The sequence below is a fragment of the Mytilus californianus genome, unplaced genomic scaffold (assembly GCF_021869535.1).
Source record: "Mytilus californianus isolate M0D057914Y unplaced genomic scaffold, xbMytCali1.0.p SCAF_2, whole genome shotgun sequence".
In the NCBI taxonomy this organism is placed as follows: Eukaryota; Metazoa; Mollusca; class Bivalvia; order Mytilida; family Mytilidae; genus Mytilus; species Mytilus californianus.
The window spans coordinates 96,645,137-96,666,957 of NW_026262668.1; the positions used below are offsets into that span (position 1 = coordinate 96,645,137).

Here is a 21,821-nt window from a genome sequence, read left to right on the forward strand (position 1 = left end):
CAATAAAAGAAAAATAAACTACACAGCGCAGCTTCCAACAGGATTACAACAAGAAAATTCATTTTAAAAATGCGGTCAACAGTCAAAATTTGCTCGCAGCGGAAAAATGCAACAGCTTGATATTCATTTGAAATAAAATAATTGTAATGATTTACACAACGTTACTTTTTCCAATATAAACATTCAAATTATTTTGTTTTTTTTTTTGTTGTTTTTGATTAATTTACAACATCTTTACAAAGACCACATTCTGACTTCGATATTAAGTAGACAATAAAAAGCGATGTTCATTATATTTCTTTCGTTGTAAGTTTAATTTAGTTATTTTGTGTTATGAATTGGTATTGATGGCACTCGTATTATTTTAAATATGAAGAAAGGTGTAGTCCGGTTTTCTTATACGTCAATGAGACACAAAAAAACCGACAAAAAATAAAAAAGGGGCAACATTCATTCTTCAACAAAAGAATACATCACGAGAATATAAGTTTTGTAAGAAAAAGACAAAATTCGTGAGACGTTGTGTAGGACTTGAATAGCCAAGACAAACTGATAAATATCTGAATGAATGAATCGATTTATGTTAAAAAAAAATAAAGGTATTAAACAAAAAAAATAAAATGATTTTTTAATTATCTGGAACTCTTCAGATACAAAACCTACACGTATGCATTGAATAAATAGTAGGCCACTCTTTTAAAATGATTACAACGTAGAAGTACTTATTCTCGTATTCAATAAGATATTTTGTGAATTAATCCCATCAACTTAAAGTTTTTTACAATGAATAAACGTATTTTTGGATTATTTAATGATATCAGCTCTGAACATTATTACTCTTTAAAATGAAACTGTTGTATGTGATGGTATAAAAAAATATTTAAAACAAATCTTTTAAAGTGTTGTGAAAAGAAAGTTTCATTTTATGTATCGAAATGTGTAACACGTGATCATTATTTAAATCCCCACTGGAAGGCCCCCGACAGACTGAGTGAGCGTAAAATCATTGTTATCGATAGCCAATGACAAACAAGTTAAAGGTAAATTATTCAGTGACTTATTACCTACAAAATTTTTACGGTTGTCTACGCTGTTATGAAAACGATTCTATACGGTGATGATTTTGAAAAGTTTTATTAATTTCTGGTGATGAATATAGGACAAGCTGATGCATATATGCACTGTTGTGTGTACATGTTACAATGTCCATTGAAAATCATTCGAATAAAGTAATAAAATAAGAGATAAAATACAGAACAATTGTACATAAGTACACTTCTGTGAAACGTCCACACTATAAAAATTAGATGAGGTATGATTGCCAATGAAACAATTATCAATAAGAGTTTAAATGACAGAGTTAAAAGTAATTACAGGTCACCCTACGGCTTTAAGAATGAGAAAAAACCCATACCTAATAGTTATTATAAAAGGCCTGACATGCATGAAATGTGACATAATTCGAACGAGAAAACTAACAGCCTAATTTATATAATACAATTTACAAAAAACAAATATGACAGAAAAGTACCAACGACAACCACTGGACTACAGGCTCCTGACTTGGGACATGCACAGAATGTGGAGGGGTTAAACATGTTTGGTAGCGCTCAACCCTCCCCGAACATGGGACAGTGGAGTTACAGAACAACATAAGAACAAACTGTAAAAATCAGTTGCAAATGGCTTTACTCAATAGATCGGTGCGAACAAACAAACCAACTAGCCTTTTGTTAGTCTTGTGTGTACTTTTAAATTTTGGTTAATTTGTATGTTTCGGAGTTTAATTTGGTGTCCATATCGCTGAACTAGTATACATTATTGTTTAGGGGCCAGCTGAATCCCGCCTCCGGTTGGCATTTGGCTGTTTTCTGTTGTTGTTTTTTTTTTTGTCTATTTGACACATTCCCCGTTTCCATTCTCAATTCTAATATGAAAACAATAGACACAAAGTACCGATATAAGAGTACTCGCAGTTTCTGAAAGTTGTTCAAAGCCAACTACAACTAATAAACAAATCATGTTTTCCCATACTATAATATTAATTATCACACGCCCAACGGATTTAGTGTAAAGACGTCATAAACAGTCTGAGAAACGCCTGATCTTATGCAATGCCAAAATATAAGTAAATAGTAGTATGCAAATGCCAAAAAATAACTGAACCACTTGTAGTAGTTATCGTGAGTTTTGTTATTCGTTTGTGTACTGTACCGTATTCATTTGCGCTTAAACATTTCATAACACACAGTTCCTAACTGAAATGAAGATAACTAGTTTTCCTGATAATATAACGTAGTGATTATACATATTCAATATTCGTCCCTTCTGAAAATCTTTTGTACCTTAAAATCTTTAAAACAAAACACTGAAATTTTTTTGGAAAGTAGATGAACGTTTCCGATAAACTAGTTGATACAAACGAGATAATTGTCATTGTGCAATGATGTATGCCGAAAACCAACAAAAACATATAGTTTACTTTTCTAATACCTCTAATAAAAATTTAATTTAGATGAGGTACAGGTTCTTATAAATTCATTAAGATACAGTAACTATTCAATTTATATGATACTTACGTTTAATGCCTCTGTGTGTATAACAGTTGCTAAAATCAATTTATTGTTTGTGCACTTTCAGCCAAAAAGTATTCAAAAAACAAACTTTTTTCAACTTTCAATCTTGAGGCTTTAACCCTGATCACAGATTTCTCATTTTCTTTGTGACAACTAATTTTAAGAGAAACAAATCATATAAAGAGGCTTTTTTTGTACTTCCCACCTAATTAAACCAAACGTTTGGGTTTGAACTGTGTGAATATCGACTGACATTTCTTTATATGTCAATATTGGGATATTATCTACTCAAAATTACAAATTAACATTACCATTGTAAAATTTGTAATAATTGAACTTTGACACAAAAATTATATTGACCTTATTTATATATAGAAAGTTTTACAAGACCCATGTATAAGGCAGTATTGTTGTTATATAAATATTTTACCTTCAATAAGAAACGATAAATGTTTGGCTTTTGTTAGGGCTGTTTGCCTTTTCTGTTTATTCGTTTTTTCAATTTAAACTGTTCAGTGCATATCTTTGTTGAAAAGTCTACTTTTACAAATAAAATGGAAGAAGGTTATCCATAAATCAATAATTTTAAGACTATTGTAATTCATATGAATACGTGACACTGAAATACTAAAATGAATATTATTCACAGTTTTTGTGGTTTCTCATTACTTTCCCTGTAGAACGTTTCAAGGGCACAGATAAAAACATAAAGCTACAAAAAAATTAATTCACAAGTATATTAATTTTGCAGTATATAACTACTTATTGGATTTCAAGTAAATAAAAGATATGTTTGGTATACGTCAATGAGTCATTCAACCCAACGACAGAAATAACAATAAGACACCAGGGAGTCCTCAAAATTTAATTATAGAAAGGACTAGTGTCTATTTTTCAGAATAAAAACTGTTGTGCGCACAAAAATAATTTCATTTTTTTTATATATACAAATGTACAAAACATTCAAGTACTTAAAGGCATAACTTGTAAACTTTCTCAAAATAGAACCGATATTTTACTTCAAACTTTCAACATCATTTTAAATACAGAAATAAACATCTCTTTACATAGAAACTTGACACACTGGTCATATTTTTTCACATTAAGGTCCAAAGTAAATATCTTTTGTGACCACCATTAGCCTGTAACACAGCATGGACCCGTCTCGGCATAAGACTTGATTAATCGACGAATACGGTCTTCCCTATTCTTGCTCAAGAGCCTGCTGCACTTCTTGTTGAGTTTGCGGCGCTGTATGATGACTACGCACGCATTTATAAAAATCATCCCGCAAATGTTCTATTGGGTTCAAATCTAGTGTTTTGGACGGCAGAGGAGCACTGTTACGTTTTGGTTGGCTAGACAGTCAGCAGGAGCACGAGTTCTGAGAGGCAAAGCGTTACTGAGCAAAAAAAAATTCCCTACGGAGATTCATTTCGGACAGCATGTGCGATGTCAAACCTCATCTCTGTATCGAGCGGCGATAAGGATGTCGGGAATGGATGTGCATCAGTTGAGATTTTCGAGCGTATGATACTTTATTATGGCACTTCACACCATCGCACTTCCTCCGCCAAAATTATCGAACTCAAGGACGCAGTTCCTTGCGAACCTCTCATTCCGGCGTACAGCCACCTCTTCTCTGCAGCATAAATCTTGATTCATCACTGAACCAGACTCGCCTCCAGTTTTGCAGGTCACACCCCCTTATTCAGTACTGCGCCAAAGTAAGGACGTCTGGTGCGTAAGTCGTTTTTTTGGGAGACCGTTTTTGACTGTCTGTGACGATTCGTTGGAGAGCTGGAACATTTGATGATGTTACTGTTGCTGTCAGTGTCCGGTTTCTCAGGTGCAGTACCCAAATATAGCGATCTTTGACTGCTGATGTGATGCTACAAAGGTTAGAACGTTGACGGTCAACTGTTGAACAGGATTTGGAAATCGTGCTCCGGTAAACATTAGAAAGTCTAGAAACTTCATTCTGTGATTCGCCGGCCTGGAAACGACCAAAGACGATGTACCGGGCTGTGTCTAGTGTTGGCATATCGTAGCACGTTTGAGAAACAATTTAACGACTGAGTTCAATTAAACGATAATGTGTCTTTTATGCCCATTATACCTACTGACAAAGGGCATGATTTGCATGTGCAACTGCCCTCATTACCCCTTACGTCTTCCTCGTGCAATGTCACACATGCTGACCTGAAAAGTCATGCGTGATAAACTGCCACTTATTGGGGTTTAAATTCAATTATCGGACATTTACTTTTTAACATAATCGTGTTTTCATGTCTCAATCACGCAAAGCTTTGAGAAAATTATTTTGAAGAAACTAATTTGGTTGTAATATGTAGGACTCTGAACCGCAATGGTCACACTGATGTGCGATGGTTTGATGCTGAAGTGCATTTTTGATCACACTGAAGTGCGATGGTGGCACAGGAGACATGTCACCCTTCCCGGACAAATTATGCTGGATTGCAGCCGACAAGTCATCTGAAGCGACCTGGGATCGAACCCATGACCTCCCGTACTCGAGGCGAGCACACTACCATGAGAACACCAAAAACCGCGTCTTTCAAAAAAAAAATTTTTTTTTTTCAAAAGGGGGAATGGTCAAGTAAAATTTATATTCATGTTCACTATAAGTTGTTTGCATTTTCATATCATTCAGATTCGTACAAAAAAGATCAAGTTGGAGTTGCCTTTGGAGCCAATATACATGCTAAAACCACTGATGAATAATCCTATAGTGACCACGATTTGAGTCGCGTAAAGTCCTTTTAACACAAAGAACTATTGTAGCTTTACGTATTTCTGATTATTCCATAAGAGAATTGCGTTACATGTTGACATATTTTTGTTCTAATTTTATACTTAGACGAGGGATTTTCATAAGGATATAGGAAAGCCATGTTACTCAATAAGGTATGACAATCGAACCGAAAATCACTGTATTTGACTATCATAAGGAGTTTGTTGAAATGGTAAGAATTGTTTCAATATTCCAGGACTTTACTGTACAGTAATACGTATAATCAGTACTATTCCATTCGTAATGGAAATTATTTTTTTCATAGTTACATTTCTTTTAGATGGAGAGTAGTGGAGTAGTATTTGCAAATTATGTCAGTCAAAAAAAATCCTTTAATATTTGAATGGTTGTTATATTTGAATAAGTTGAATGCATGTCAAAGATCATTTAAATCTGACAATAAATTAGATGATGACTTGCAAAAATGATGACAATGTTCCGACCTTATCTCTTCACTAGTATTTGTAAGAGCAAACAAAATAGTAATAGATTAAAGATTTATACATTTCATATTTTAATACTATAGTAATCGTTTGATCTATTATATAACCATTTAACTATGTTGTACAGAAAGAATATCAAATTCGGCCTTAAATCAAATCTTACAAAACATATCTTAAATTACTGAAACCCGTTACCGTATCAAACTATGACACCTTGTGTAGGAAAGTCCTTTGAAGAAGGGTCTGGTTTTCGTTTGGTTTATGTTGCTCAATCCTTCTTAGTGTTAGTTGCCTGATATATGTTCGTCTTTTGTCTTAGAGTTATGATAATGTCTGTTTTTCTTCGACTTAAGTTTGTGGTCGCCCCTTGTTTTACCTTTCTGGTCGCCCCTTGTTTTACCTTTCTGGTCGCCCCTTGTTTTACCTTTCTGGTCGCCCCTGGTTTGCCTCTCTACTCTTGTTTCACCTTACAAGAAGTGCGACATAAACAGGCTACAAGTTTTACTAACAAAATAATCATAACTTGCAGTTTCGTTAAATGTTTGTTTCAATTTCATCGTCGTCAAACGGAAACACGTCTTTATTTACTTACATCTTTATCCATTCGGCCTTGTAAAGATTGCAATTTTCCATATAAATATAAACTTACACAAATATACGGTACCAAATTTGCATTGTTCAAATATGGTAATTGAATGTTAAGCGAAAGGAGTTAGACCAAGAAGCATGATTGTTTCATCTTATAGTTTACGTGCATTAAAAACAAAAAAGGCAGAAGATACCGCAGGGAGAATGAAAACTGGCAAAAGATACCGCAGGGAGAATGAAAACTGGCAAAAGATACCGCAGGGAGAATGAAAACTGGCAAAAGATACCACAGGGAGAATGAAAACTGATAACACAGGGAGAATGAAAACTGGCAAAAGATACCACAGGGAGAATGAAAACTGGCAAAAGATACCACAGGGAGAATGAAAACTGGCAAAAGATACCACAGGGAGAATGAAAACTGGCAAAAGATACCACAGGGAGAATGAAAACTGGCAAAAGATACCGCAGGGAGAATGAAAACTGGCAAAAGATACCACAGGGAGAATGAAAACTCCCCCAAGTCAAAGAGTGACAAACAAAATAATGGCAAATAAGGAATGGCAACACAAAGACAAACAACAGTCTACAAAACACTACATAAAAATCTGAAGACTGAGCAACTGAACCCAACTAAAAACCGGGGTGATATAAGATGCAGCGGAAGGGTAAGCGCATCCTTCTCCACACATATCACCCGTCATGTTGCTTATGATAAGTAAAAATAACCTATAAATCATTACTTGTGAACAACATTTTAACTATAATAGCAATATGTGCCTTCTCTTTTATCTTTACAAGTAATTTGTAGTTTCAGATAATCCAATAAACAGAAAAACGTTACATTTAATAGAATAGATTTTGTTAGACCTGTACATTTTATACTTAACTAAAGTGTTCGATAATCACTATAACGAGAAGATATATACTAAAAATATAATTTTCCCACACAACTTACAATGATTTCTGATAAATCTAATTGGTTTTTACAACAAGGAACAATACTATAGTCAGATTTTTTATTGAAACTGAGTAAAGCAAGTTTTTTTCTTAAAAGCTGAAATAACAATGAAAACAATAAACCTATCAATAAAATATCACAGGTTATACTGACTGGCAACACTGCATTACAATGTTAAAAATCCTTTAGATTTTAGAAGAGGCAACTTTATGTTATGTGCTACCATTCAGACAAAATAGCTGTCAAATTGAGGTATTAATAGTATTGTTATAAAATAGTTTTAAATGCACCAAAGAATTGATTCCGACGTTTATTATTATGCCGGATTATTTATAGACCATGACATGAAAGACTAATACTATATGAGTATAGAAAGCATTGTTTGACACATGCTATAACAGATTTTCAATTCAATTATCTTGACGATTTCTTCTTTGAAATGATTGATTTTTTAATATTCTGTTATAACTTCATTTGCTTGATTTTTTTATTAATCTTTCTGTAAATCCTTCTTATTTATAGTATTATTTCTTCTCTTAATTTGCTTGAACCTGTCAATTTATTTAATCGTTCTATTCGATACACTAAGAACCAATCTATACTTCAACAAAAACATTTTACAAAATGTATATGTCGAACTCTAAAACGTCTCGAATCTAGAAATTGGAAATACTAATACAGAGACTAAAAAATATCTGCTATCAATATGAAACTCCCTTAATGACAAAAACTACTAAGCTATAACAAAACACATCTACTGAAGAGGTTCCTAATTCAGGAAAGAAAAAAAAAATGACTATGTATTGATGTTAACAATGTATTTTGTACACCACAACCATCCCTTTTAAATCTCAATCGATGGGATAACTAACGGGTCGTTAAAGGAATCAGTACAGGAAACACACTTAACTTTATAGAAACCAAACGTGAACATAAGGATATGTACAAGAAGAATAAACATAATAAACAAATAGGAAAGGACATGTTTAAGAAAAATGAAAATTACGTATAAAAGAAAGCTCGAATGTACTGAAAGCAAACTCAAAGAATTTAAACTGAGAATTTAAAATCATGCCATGCCGTACTACACTCTAATTCAAAGGCAGTACTTTCGAATAGATTAATGTCATACAGCAACGTTTTGAATTGTACGCGCAGATACGAACTTGTACAATGCCCAGTAAGATTTTTTGTAGAATGTCAATGCAATGAAAAAGAAACCATTCAAGTCTTGATTAAAACTGTTAATAAATAACCCAGAGTTAGTAATTGAACAGTTACACTATATTGTCGTTGGTTGCTGTCTGGCATATTTGTTTTCCGATAATTGTTTTTTGCATAATTGTCGTTTTTTCTGTCATATTTTGTCATACCGAGGCTTTTTATAGCTTATTTATGAAACGGGTTTTGTTCTTTGTGGAGTGCCAGACGATGATCTATAGTTGTTCACATACATCTTTGTTCTTTGTTCAGTGCCAGACGGTGATCTATAATTGTTCATATACATCTTTGTTCTTTGTTGAGTGCCAGACGGTGATCTATAATTGTTCATATACATCTTTGTTCTTTGTTGAGTGCCAGACGGTGATCTATAGTTGTTCACATACATCTTTGTTCTTTGTTCAGTGCCAGACGGTGATCTATAGTTGTTCACATACATCTTTGTTCTTTGTTCAATGCCAGACGGTGATCTATAGTTGTTCACATACATCTTTGTTCTTTGTTCAGTGCCAGACGGTAATCTATAGTTGTTCACATACATCTTTGTTCTTTGTTCAGTGCCAGACGGTAATCTATAGTTGTTCACATACATCTTTGTTCTTTGTTCAGTGCCAGACGGTGATCTATAGTTGTTCACATACATCTTTGTTCTTTGTTCAGTGCCAGACGGTGATCTAAAGTTGTTCACATACATCTTTGTCCTTTGTTCAGTGCCAGACGGTGATCTTTAGTTGTTCACATACATCTTTGTCCTTTGTTCAGTGCGAGACGGTGATCTATAGTTGTTCACATACATCTTTGTTCAGTGCCAGACGGTGATCTATAGTTGTTCACATACATCTTTGTTCTTTGTTCAGTGCCAGACGGTGATCTATAGTTGTTCACATACATCTTTATTCTTTGTTCAATGCCAGACGGTGATCTATAGTTGTTCACATACATCTTTATTCTTTGTTCAGTGCCAGACGGTGATCTTTAGTTGTTCACATACATCTTTGTCCTTTGTTCAGTGCGAGACGGTGATCTATAGTTGTTCACATACATCTTTGTTCAGTGCCAGACGGTGATCTATAGTTGTTCACATACATCTTTGTTCTTTGTTCAGTGCCAGACGGTGATCTATAGTTGTTCACATACATCTTTATTCTTTGTTCAATGCCAGACGGTGATCTATAGTTGTTCACATACATCTTTATTCTTTGTTCAGTGCCAGACGGTAATCTATAGTTTTTCACATACATCTTTGTTCTTTGTTCAGTGCCAGACGGTGATCTAAAGTTGTTCACATACATCTTTGTCCTTTGTTCAGTGCCAGACGGTGATCTTTAGTTGTTCACATACATCTTTGTCCTTTGTTCAGTGCGAGACGGTGATCTATAGTTGTTCACATACATCTTTGTTCTTTGTTCAGTGCCAGACGGTGATCTATAGTTGTTCACATACATCTTTGTTCTTTGTTCAGTGCCAGACGGTGATCTATAGTTGTTCACATACATCTTTGTTCTTTGTTCAATGCCAGACGGTGATCTATAGTTGTTCACATACATCTTTGTTCTTTGTTCAGTGCCAGACGGTAATCTATAGTTGTTCACATACATCGTTGTCTTTTCGTCTCTATTTGATACTTGTCTCATTGGTTATCATTATACACTTCCTCACTTATAACAGTGATATGATATCACTTTTTTTAAATTCCCGAAGAAGGAACAACACTTCATAAAGAAATCACTATATTTGTGAAAAAAACAGGATTTTTACTGATTTACGATGTGTATTATATCCCTTTAAAAGTGTTTCAGTGATAATGAAATCTAAAAAGTCACTACCAACATTCGAATATCGAACAAATACTCAATAAAGTATTCTTTTTTTCTGTATTTTTAAAGTGATACAATGTTGGCATTTTTGAAGTCAATACGCTCTACTGTAAATATTAAATAAAAATAAAATTCTATGTAAATGCAATGTATTTGTAGAAATTTCAATATTATTGATTAAACACTGCTAATAAACATTGGTGAGTATATATATGAATAAAATAAGATTCACCGTTTATAAATTATGAAATTTCGAAGCAACTAAAGTTCCAAATGTAGACAAAGTTGACCTCAGCAGAATTTGGCTAGTCTTTTAGGTCCCTTTTGGTCATTTAGCTCCTAACGTTGCTACGTATTTATACAACTTGGATTTCAATTGTTTGTTTGAGCGTTCCTGTTGTATGTTAACACAGAAAAGAGCTTCAGACGCACAGTTCTGGTTTTAATTATAGGATTGAAGAGACAATGGCAACTACTGACAAAATTCCTGCCTTATGACAGACTCTTGTTCATTATCTAGATCACTGGGATACCATAATACACATATAATTTAATGGAGATTTCTGACATAAATGTTTATAGAAATATTTCAAACGCAACGTGGATATGGCCTTGAACTAATTATTGCAGGTCAAAGTCGATAAATTAGCTGCATTTTATATGAAAGAAACACCAAAAACTAAGTCCTTGGAGTTTAAAGACCCCAATATCTCTTTCAATTAACAAAATACGTTATCGTGAATTTCAATTTTATAACTATAGTCAAATCTTTCAATTGTAGATTGATCGGTTTTTACTTAATGACCAGTTACACATATTTATTTTCATACTTAGGGTACACTAATAAATAAAGCAATGTATCAGAGAAGTATGCTTTGTATATCTTTTTGTTTGCGAGGTCAGCAACATATATGTCATGGAGGTAGGACAAGGGCATAGCAACATTTGGGTCTTTAAAGATAGATGTAATATGAGTGTTCATAGAATATACATTTTTCTTATCTTGATTTGTATCAACGACTTCACAGCCTTAACCAAGTCGGAAAGAGTATTTGTGTCGTCTTTTCTCTGGTTAGCACAATTTCTAACATAATCCTCGACTGAATCTATAAGTGTTTTAAAATTTTGAATGTGGAACATTGAAACATGATACATGTAACTTTTATACTTCCAGAGATAAAGTCAATTAAATATCCGGCCATTAAGGATATTAAATGTAAAACTCCCTACTTTTAGTTGAATTATTCACGTTTAATGAACTTTTAGTGTATTTCTTACAGACTTATTTTGAACTTCGATATTTTAAAATGGCGTATCACTTTCTCTTTAAAAACAGAGGAGAAGATACCAGTGGGATTCCAAACCAAATGTCGAAGAGAAGCAGACAGCACCATGACACAAAATAATACGAACAGGCAAACAACTCTACAAAACGCTACATAGAATACTAAAGAATCAGAACTAAAGGATACCACGTAGAATCAGGTACAGTTACTTCACTGAACGTGGTACCCATTAGGTTGCTGATGGTGTGTAAAAAAATCGATGATAAGCTACTTGTGGTACTTGTGGTTGTCACAATCGTGGATAAAAATGAAGGGATTGTTGCTACGACAAATGAAACATATCTACCGTCAGTTGTGACACAGTTATACTATAAAAGTCTGTAATATCATAATGGCATCCGTACAACTTTCGAAGAGATAACTGTCAACTACTAGGTTACTATAAAAACCTTTTGTGTAATAGCTTCCTTTTTACCACCACTGAAAGCATGATAGGAAACAAAAGCCCCGAAATATCGCATCAACTCTGATTCAATATAGTCATCAGGCAAATGCCGCTTGGATATTGCTACATTGCGGCTGAAATGAAAGTGTTCCAATGGAAAAATGGAAATCATCTCTTTTATTGCGAAACGTTTGTCACTTGTTACTAATCGACCTTTACTGTCATTTTTCTTGATGCAAGACAAGTAAGTAAACGGTTGTCTTGTTTATTTCAAGTACAACTGAAAAGAGGGAAAAAAAAATAATAACCATACTTTGATTTGTAAGTAAGAGGGCATGATCTATATACCATAACGTTATGCAAAATGATATTAATAGCTTTTTATATGCACACTCCAAGGTAGATTGTAAAATTCTGTCCTTCTTTTCTTCCGTCTGTCCTTTCAATGAAGTAAGCACAAGTATTATAATTAAACAATAGCCCGCAGTACAAAGTAAAATCACAAAAATACTGAACTCCGAGGAAAATTCAAAACGGAAAGTCCCTAATCAAATGGCAAAATCAAATGATAAAACACCTCAAACGAATGGAAAACAACTGACATATTCCTGACTTGGTACAGGCATTTTCAAATGTAAAAAATGGTGGATTGAACCTGGTTTTATAGCGCTAAACCTCTCACTTGTATGACAGTCGCATCAAATTCCGTTATATTTACAACGATGCGTGAACAAAACAGACATAATAGATAAAATAGTCACAATATGGGTACAGCAGTCATCACTGTGTCACAATCTCAAAACAAACAAATATTTAACAAAAAAGCATAAAAAAGTAAAATCACAAAAATACTGAACTCCGAGGAAAATTCAAAACTGAAAGTCCCTAATCAAAGGGTTTATTCTTTTTCCAAGCCTATACATGACGTCTGTCTCATATAGGAATTGTTGCAATTGCCCTTTTATCATATTTTGTCCTCACTTTGATTCAAACATAATATTTGATCCTGAAAAGCGTTTTGGGCGCATGGAATTTATAAAGTGTAATTTTCATTTAGACATCGGCATACACATGTATGGTTTGGGGGCTTTTTAAATATTAAGTATCCAAGTATGATCTCTTTAATATTTCTATTTTCGATTATTAAGTTTGTGAGTTTATTTGCTTTCACATTTTACATCCCTTCATTCTTATGAAACAAAATTCATGTAGGTACAATCAACACAAGCATGCATTTTTGAAACCCTCAACAAAAGCACTCAAAAAAGAGAACAAAGGGTCATAAGAAAAAGCAAAAAAAAAACATATAAGGACAGACATCACCATGTCGAAAGAAAAACCGCAAAAAGCATCCAACAAAACGTACAAGAAAAACTTGAGCAACAAGACTCTATACCAGAACAGATATGGGATAAGATTGGCAAATGTTTCTTGTTAAGACATGTTTATTTTTATGTGTCCATTGGAAACAGACATGATATCAAGGAGGCGATCACTAAGTGGAAGAATAAGAGACAAAATCATGACAGAAGAAAAAAGAAGAAAAGACGATTTATCAGTTCACAAGACAATACAAATAAACCCAAAGATAATGCCATTTTCTACATTTAGTTATCCATAAAAGGTCACATGATACATACCAAGAAGGCAATCATTAAGTTGGAGAATATACGTCTCGATGAAAAAAAAAGATTAATCACTTTACAAGTCAAAACCATTAAAACACGAAGATGACATGTTTTTTTTTATACATATTTACTTATTATTTAGGTATCTAGTCAAAGTTGACACCATATCAACAAAGCGATCACTAAGTAGGAGAAGGGACATCTTGGCAGAAGAAAAAACAATTTAGAAGTCCACAAGTCAATTCTCATAATCCTGGAAATGACAGGTTTTTTTTAATATATTTAGGTATCAAGTTAAAACTGACACGATATCAAAGAAACGATCACTAAGTCGGACAAGGGGAGACATCATGACAAACAAAAAGACAATTTATCAGTCTACAAGACAATACCAATAACCCACAATAATCACAAAACCGTGATAACACCCATTGTCTTTACAGTTAAGTCTAAATCAGATGACAAGTAGTATTCCCTGATGACTCAACAAGAAGGTACGGGAAACAAGATTGTGACATACGCACAGGCGACATAATGTATTGTCATTATCAAAATATTTTGGAAGATTAGGATTATGAACTCATGTAAAAGCGTTTCGCACTTCACACTAAAAATACGCACGCATGTTCAACGCTATTACAACCCTTTAAAGTTAAAAAAAAAAGCTTTCAATTCTCATAATTACATTTTAATATTATAACCATGAAATTACGAGTTAAAAAAAGCGCTTCGTTTCCTTTTCTTTGCATTGTTTTATTGTTGTCACGGAGAACACTTGCAGTCATTGATGTTGCATTGTATACGGAAATAAAATATAGTTTTTGAAATGCCTCGGCCAATCAAAATTATAGAACCGTATAAAACTGTTATTGTAAAGTATTTATTTTTCTTTAACAATGTGTAATTAGTTGTAAATGCATGATTCGAAATGATCGTTTAATTATTCTATACATTCTATAAGTAATACATGACTTTTTATTAATATTATACTAGAAAGGATATATCTTACTCGCCCAGGTATTTTGGGTAGAAAATTAAAAAAAATAATAATAATGAGTATCCATAATAGAAATCATATAAAATCAAACTGTAGCAATGAACAACAACTTAACATCTCGACATGAATGTACCGCGAGAAGAGGGGACCATTGGCAACAACTGTAACATATGCAAGTATAAAGTTAGTTAACGTTAGGGTTTTTCAACAAGGTTTCTAGTACTCTTAGGGAATCAGTACGGAATATTAATTCACAACCACACCATAGTTTTTTCCTTAAAAATTTAATCATTACAACACAAGTTATGAGGAAGTGTATATTAATATATTTTGTCATTTAGTTTTAAATTAGTAATTGTTTAGTTCTGTTTTTATCTGCCATGCATGTTTAAGCCATTCCTTCCTCGGCATTACAAATTGTTCGAGAAATCTTAGATGACATTTTACGTACATAATTGCATATCATCAGTCCACATGTCAGACAGGGTTTAGACATCATACTTCAAGCTTCCGTTCACATGACTCAAAAATAGTTACTTTTGTATTTTGTAATAAGACGGAATAATCATAACTGGAAATAATATGATATTTAGAAATCGATATAACGTGTATTTCTATTCCATTTCGCGACATTACTTTTCAATCCATTCATTTTCTATGTTCTGATGGTTGGATTATTTATGTGCTTCCATTACCTCGAATGTCAGGTTAAGCAATGTAATAAAAGGTTTTTGATCCTAAGTACAGCATGGTCAACTATTTTTATTGATACCACTTTAATTGTTTTTGCCTCGGTTGGTGCTTTGTACAATCAACTGTGCGTTAGGATGCTGTACATCAAGCTCAAACCGCATTTTAATAACAAGATTTTCCATCATACAGACGACCCCATATAACTTCCATTATGAAAGATTTCCCTTGGTCGTATTGTTACAGAATTTAGCTGTTAAAAGTTTTTATCCTTTCATTACTGAGGTGGATTAATGGTATATTGTTCTGCATGTATCAAAATATCTGTTTTTATAAACGAACAAAAATGTTAATGTAAAGTTTTGCCCAACCTCTTTTTTTGAGAAAATGAAATGAAATACAAATTTATCTTGATTTCAATTAACAAACATTCATTGTATATTCATAGAATATTGCATAGTCGACATTATCTAAGTGAAATTATATTGCATGTACATTCAATGAAATTCAAAGTCACGTACATACTTCACCTATTATTAGATTACATTAAATTCGTCAATTTCTTAGAAATTCAGATTCGACTCTGCTATTACAGTGAGAAGTAAGATTTTAAAGGTTATTCGACGTTTGCTAAACCGCAGTTCTTATCCATTACTCATAAGGATAATGTTGTTGAATGTTTTTAGAAAGAACTTTCTACGACTCTATGTCTATTAGTGTATAAATAAAAGCAACAGTAGTATACCGTTGTTCGAAATTCATAAATCGATTAAGAAAAAAACAAATCCGGGTTACAAACTAAAACTGAGGGAAACACATCAAATATAAGAGGAGAACTACGACACAACAGAAACACAACATTAAAATGTAACACACACAGAAACGAACTATAATATAACAATGGCCATTTTCCTGACTTGGTACAGGACATTTTAAGAAAAAAAATGGTGGATTGAACCTGGTTTTGTGGCTAGCCAAACCTCCCGCTTTTATGGCAATGTTAAATATAACATTATAATGACAACATTACATGACAGGACTACAATACAAGTAAATGGGAGAACATATAGGACAGAGAAACATACGAATAATAGCTAACAAAAGGTACCAGGTTTAAAATTAAATACGCAAGACGCGCGTTTCGTCCACACAAGACTAACCAGTGACGCTCAGATCAAAAAAAGTACGAAAGCCAAAACAAGTACAAAGTTGAAGAGCATTAAGGACCAAAAGTTCCAAAAAGTTGTGCCAAATACGGCTAAGGTTATATGTCTGGGATAAGAAAATCAAATCCTTAGTATTTAGAATAATTCATACTTTTGTAAACAGTAAATTTATAAAAATGACTATATAATAGATATACATGATAACACCGAAGTGGTGACTAACTACAGAATAAAAACGGATACATAAAACAACATAAACCAGCAATAAAAATTCACAGCCGAGTTGGCCAAAGAGATCAACGCTAAAAAAAGGTGACTTCACATTTGAATTTCTGAAATTTCCCCAAAATAGGATAGAATTAGGATAGAATTCAAGATTTGGTTTATAATACTCATATAACATTTATCAATAACAATGAAAATTACAATACTAATTAATATAAAATGTGGTAGTAATAAGATAATTAATAGTATTATCTAGCTATGTCGGTGTTTCTTCTAAGTCAAACTGTAAACCAAATATATCGTATAAATTTAATTGACCCAAACTGAATTCTAATTAACGAACAGGTTGATTAATAATCTTTACCATAACACACGAATACAACAGAAAAAAATAAGATTTACAGCTACAAACGATAAGACATTTGACAAAATCCGATGAGAATAACAAATATAACATAAAACTATGCCTTAACAATGCACATTAATGTGTATGAACTAAATTCTTTCATACACTTATAAAGGTCAAACTATCTGTTGGTTAGTTGGTGCCAGTTAACGATCTGAAAACAGCGTCATCTTTGTTTTTTAAGTTCAATTGAAGATGAAATTCGTTTATGTTAGATTATGTTTTAAAAAATATGTAATAATTTCAAAACTCTAGATACAGAAAACAGATTTGTTTTTCTTCTTTCATGTAAACATGAAGAGATATGTAACACTGTGGCTTTGATTTGTTATGATGTTTTACAATAAGAAAACAACTGCTACAGTTAACTCTATATTACCCACAGTAGTACTGACTTGTTTTATAACAAGAAAACAACTGCTACAGTTAACTCTATATTACCCACAGTAGTACTGACATGTTTTATAACAAGAAAACAACTGCTACAGTTAACTCTATATTACCCACAGTAGTACTGACATGATTTATAACAAGAAAACAAATGCTACAGTTAACTCTATATTACCCACAGTAGTACTGACATGTTTTATAACAAGAAAACAACTGCTACAGTTAACTCTATATTACCCACAGTAGTACTGACTTGTTTTATAACAAGAAAACAACTGCTACAGTTAACTCTATATTACCCACAGTAGTACTGACATGTTTGACAATAAGAAAACAACTGCTACAGTTAACTCTATATTACCCACAGTAGTACTGACATGTTTGACAATAAGAAAACAACTGCTACAGTTAACTCTATATTACCCACAGTAGTACTGACTTGTTTTATAACAAGAAAACAACTGCTACAGTTAACTCTATAGTACCCACAGTAGTACTGACATGTTTTATAACAAACCTTTTTAAAATTGTCCGTTTATAAATTTTGAAATTATAAAGACACTAGGGTTTCAACTCTTTCAGCAAAGTTGACCTTTTTTTGTCCTTTTTATAATATAGCTCTTCAACTGTTTCAGTTCTTATACATCCTTGACTTTCAAATATTCGACTTTAAGCGGTTCTGATGAAAGTAAATCCAAACAAACGCTTCGGACGAATGATATTTATAACATGTATTTTTCATTTTTTATAAGCATTATCATTATTGTTTCTTTCCTTGTGTCTATTTGTAATCATGATATGTAATATGCCCTTTAAGGGCCGATGATTGGTTTAATAAAGTATTCGTATTCGTATAGGTTTTATTAGTTATGGCAAAAAGTATGACTGTTTTTCAAAGTATAAAATATATAATTTATAAAATCATATTCTCCTTACCTTATCTATGACCCATAATACCCGTAATGAAGTGGGCTGTCATTGTAATTGAATCTTAAGCTATTCGAATAGATTGAATTATTATATTTTAACCTTTAATCTGCCGAAACTCTCAATCAATGTTGGATGGTACTGAGCATGGGCCTTCAGTTTTAACATTCATTACAGAAAGGAAATTGCAAACGCTAATCAGAAGATATACAAAAAATATTTTTTACTTGAATAAGTAACAATTATATAGTGAATGCATTTTACATTGTATTAAACTACAGTTACGCCTAAGTAGAATGCATGGATCACAGAATCAGCTGAAATAATTTGCTTAACCTAATAAATAACTTTGCAATATTACACATCCCTTGGAAAATTCGAAAATATTAAAGTTAATATGCTTTATTTCTTTAAGCACGATATCGTCCAGACGAAAAGCATCGAAATATGTTTTTCGCACGTTTAAGCGGTTATGTGTTGTTATAGAAAATTGCATTTTGCTATTTAATACATTGTTATCATTTCAATTCTACTCATAATAACATGCCGTTCATGTCAAAATATAAACGATCTGTCCGTTCTAACAACAATATCAGAGCATTTGATTGCTTTAGAAGCTGGTTCGTCGTCCTAACAATATCAAGTTAGGCACTTACAACTTCATTACAATGAATGACACGTCTAACTGAGACTGTTAACAGATCAACAAAACACGTGTTATTTGTTTTCTGAGATATATTCTTTTTTATCGGGAATTCCATTTGAAGTAATATGCCGTCTGTTTATTCGGTTAATTAGGTCGAGAAATATGAGTGCATGTTTGTCTGCATGATAACAATGCACCTACTGTATGGAAGACATTTTTAAAGAGATTTTGAGAATAAAATGGATATAAAACAATAAAATAAAGGATATACAATGTACAAATCTGGTATTTTTAGAACGTTAAAATTGACAAGACTATAAGTACTCTCAACATGAATTTTCCTTTTTTACAACAAATGTTCTCATGCCAACGAACAAAAATCACTCTGATAATTACATATCTTATAGATACCTTCGCTATATTAGAGAGGCAAAAGATAACAAAGGGACATTAGCTGTATTTGGCAAAACCTTTCGGAATTTTGGGTTCTCAATGCTTTTTCAACTTCAAACTTTAGATTCGAGCGTCACTGATGAGTCTTTTGTAGACGAAACGTGCGTCTGGAATACACAATTTCAATACTGGTATCTATGATGAGTTTACTTAATAGCCATTTTCCCTTAAGGTTACAAATATGCTATTATTCTGCATAACAATTATTTTTTACTAATACAAAAATTAACAAGACAATACTGATAATATCATAATGATGGGAATGATCATTTCCATTGTATAGACCAGCATCTTTTCGTGATTAGGCTTAAATCATTTGTTACTCGACGATAACCACTGCATAGTCGGTTTTGAATATTTCTGTGTGCTTTGTGTACACCACTTCTTCTATGAAGGGTCGTGTTACAATATACTCAATAATTATAAAGAAATCAATTGAATTTGTTTTGTTTGACCATGATCTTGACTTTCACATTCAACCAAGCTCTGGATATTTTAGTTTTCAGTGTCTGTGTTCTTACACAGAATTTGCCTATCGGTTGTTTCTGGACACTTTGGTTATGGATGGTTTATGCCTTATGGCTTGACTTAAAGAAATACTATACGCAATTGTATAAAGCCTGATCACAAATAAAACGTTTGAGATTTTAACATGGAAAACGATTATGAAAAAGATATTGCTAGTTGAGGAAGAACTAATAATCCTTCCAGACTTTTACGAAAAAACAACAAAAACAGTTATTACCGCTAATCGTGTCACCTTTATTATCCAAAACTGGTCATAATCAACTGTCAGCAAAACATGTTCTGACCGTCAGTCTCTTAACTGGAGTCGTACAATTTAAATGTTCCCTTCATAAGTTGGCTAAGGAAGAAAAAAGTACTAAAGTATAAACATATGTATTTTAAAAAGGTAGTTTAAATATATTCTATTGTCCGAAAACATTGACATTGGGATCAATTTGCAACTCAGAACTTCTTCTCCATAAAAAGGTAAATATATTGATTCCAATCTTTTGCTCATTAAACAAATAGCTGACTTGTGCCAGTACATTTCTGATAAAATAGGTCGTCATATAATTCAATTCCATTATCTGAAGCCTTTAATACTTGTTATTTAGATTTTCACCATACATCAATTCTACTTCAAAAGCTGAAATAATGTATTGAAACGAGCGGAATAATTATTTTTTGTGAACAGATTTTCCATGTCTTTGCTTGATGTTGAATTGAAGAGATAAATATCGAATTGGGGTCTTAGTAACGACACAAGTATCCACTTTGTAGAATTTGTTGTAATTTATATCAATTCTATTTAAATTTGTAAAAATAAAAACACGCATCGGATTTGAAAGTCACAACTTTGAAATTACAATAATTCTAGATTATTATTAATTATTTAAGGCTTTTAATGTTGTTGTGATATTGGCCTTTATTCGCACTTTGGTATATATAACTTGAAAACATTTAAAGGTCACCACATGTATAAATAGTTTAAGAAAGTCAGCCTTACTAAATGTTTACACTCTTTTAGGAGGTTGGTCTCAAACAGTTTACCACACTATGAAATATGGTTCTGCTTAAATAATAAGCTAGAAGTAGGACATATGAGCAAATTCTGTTTTCAGTTTCTTTCTATCTGCGTTAAGTTTTGCCCAAAACACAAACATGATGGTAAACATATCATTCAAGTGCGATAACTCTTATAAGAAATCCATATTTCAGGGCTTAATATTTTATAAGGAGTCGTCTGACTATTTCAGTCATGTTAAAATTGTTTGTAGATCTTGTCTTGCTGATTATAATTGCCATTTAAAGTTTCTATATGTCTTTCATAGTTTTCAAAATACATTTAATAGGCAAAAGCAATAACAAATGAATAAAAATCAGCATTTAAGGGCAATAACTTCTATAAGGAGTTGACTGACAAGTTTCGTTGAAATAGCAAGTATGTAGATCTTGACAATCTGAAAATATTTGCCATTTCAGATTTTCTCTATCTATAACGGTTTTCAAAATAATAGACAATACTTGCATTTTATCCTTGTAATTTCAGAGAAGATTTTTGTAAAAGTAAACGGACGACGGACGCCAATTGATAGCAAAAGATCACACTGCTCCTAATGACCAGGTGAACTAAA

General features: G+C 32.6%; 1 protein-coding gene across 2 annotated transcripts in view; it reads right to left on the reverse strand.

Moving 5' to 3' along the window:
• LOC127730477 (secretin receptor-like) overlaps positions 1–21,821 on the reverse strand; it is a 131,885-nt gene that overhangs the window by 99,447 nt on the left and 10,617 nt on the right. Inside the window, exon 1 of one of the 2 annotated variants that reach the window (XM_052238904.1) lies at positions 2,580–2,715. The exons of the other annotated variant lie outside the window; for it this stretch is intronic. The gene's annotated coding sequence lies outside the window, so the exon portion shown is untranslated. Of the gene's footprint in view, positions 1–2,579; positions 2,716–21,821 lie in introns of those variants that run through there. 2 annotated transcript variants of the gene reach the window in all.